The sequence below is a fragment of the Nesoenas mayeri genome (genome assembly GCF_963082525.1).
Source record: "Nesoenas mayeri genome assembly, chromosome: 2".
NCBI classification, from domain to species: Eukaryota; Metazoa; Chordata; class Aves; order Columbiformes; family Columbidae; genus Nesoenas; species Nesoenas mayeri.
Window position 1 is genome coordinate 17057000 of NC_137543.1, and position 1975 is coordinate 17058974.

Genomic DNA, 1975 nt, shown 5'->3' on the forward strand with positions numbered 1-1975 from the left:
TAAAATGGCACTCATACTGTTTTCCTGTTTTGCGAGGTTCTTTGTGGTTTAATAGGTTGTCCTGTTTACAGAGTATTTTTAAATGCTTGTTTGGAAGTCAGCGCAAAGGGAATCTTTGCCTTCTTGGGCTCCCCTGTCCTGGATGGATGGCAGTGGGAGTCTGGTAGGAGCAAACTCTCTGCAGCAGCCTAGTAAGAAATGCAGGGCAGCAAGCTGCTGTGCTCAGGCATTCTTAAATAAAAACAGTTTTAGAATTCTTCATTTTGGTTGCAAGATACTGTACTATTCTACCCCATGTCACCTCTTTAGACAAATCACCTTTTGAATTCAATTTCTTCTGAAAGTATCTGCATGATTGCCCTGGTAGGGAGCTTAAAATGAAATAAGCGCTTAGAAGTAGGCTCAAACAACCTATTTTGAAATACCACTCCTAAACTCTCTGAAATGACCAAGTGTCTGTTTTATACCCCTAGAAAAGGTTAGATTTATTCCAGTGACTAGATGACTACTAATATATGCTGTGCTCTGAAGCATATGGTAATAGAAAAAATGATTTTGAATTAATATTATGTGAATTAGTAAGAGATTTGGTGAGAGTTATTTGAAGGTGATGATTCTTTGTAGCTGAACAGGATTTAAGATATCCAGGAGTGCACCTTTAGAGATCTGAGAATGATCAATGTTGGGAAAGTAAATTTAAAAGGGAAGGAGCAAGCTAGAGCAGACTGCAGCTTCTTTTTCACTTATTTCTTTGTTGAAAAATTTGTGGGAGAAAAATTGCAAGAAGCTCTTGGCAAAGTGGTGATTAGGGACCAAACTGAAGGGTTTGAAAATGCAGAAGAAGAAGAGAGGAGGTGAAAAAAACCTTTTTGCTGTAGCACTGCTCTAATAGTATGACGTATAAGGCATGATTTTCTGCTTGCATTTTCTAGGTTGATGAAGCTATCATAATTTCAGTGGAGCATGCAGAGTGTAGGGTATCAAGCAGATACATTTTGACCAAATACGAAGTCTGATCCTGCCAAATTACACTGATAGTAGGAAGGGTGTTCTACTATAAGCAATTTCAGCTTAAAAAGTATTTTGGAATTCGTTTGTTGCTTGCTTAGAGCCATGATGTCCTCTGTCATGTGTGGTTTATTTGAAGACATTTGTGCCAAAGGAGGGGGAAGTGGTCTTGTTGAAGAGGGAGTTGCTTGTCATTAAGCTTACTCTGCCCTCCGATGCTTTAGGGCCTGATTCTGGAGTTCCTTACACAAAAGGGGTTGTTCTTCCCCTCCCTTCTCAGCAGGGAAAGGTTAGGACCATGTATTGGTTGTTTCAGGCAGGTTTGCTCTGAGAACCACAAGCAAAGCTGGGAGAGAAACATCTGTGCTGGGCTGGAGATGGTGGGGATATGAAGCTGTACACATCTCTTTTCTGTCATTTCATTACTCCAGTATCCACGGGGGAAGGTTGAAAGATGGGAGCTTCAGTTAGTCCTGTACCACTGTGCCTGAGACTGAGGGTAGTTTGCATGTAATGTAGTCTAATTTTCAGTGAAGGCAGCAATTTCACCTGGAGTTTCCAGTGTATTTACAGGGGTTTTTTTTGAAAATGTTTGAGTTAGAAAACGTGTGTCTTTGAACTGAGGGCTGTCCTGATTAGCTTGTTAACTCTGTGGTTGTGCTGGGTGCAGGTCTGGGCCAGCCCGGCTGCGGGGTGGCTCCCGGCGACAGGGCCACCGCGGAGACAGGTTCCCAGAAATGTGCTCTCTCAAGACAGGAGCTTTGTGGCTCCAGAGCTCCGTGTGCCTTACAGCTGCGCCATCGTTACACGGAGAGCGGGGAGAAGGCTCCAGATCGGTTAGAACTTTACGTGCTTGATAGAAGCCGACGCTTTGAACGCTTAAGGGTTTTTGATATAAAGCACGGCAGACAGTCTTTGTAGCCTATTTATGTGTAATAAGCTGGGTTTTGTTTTGTGCTGCTTTTTT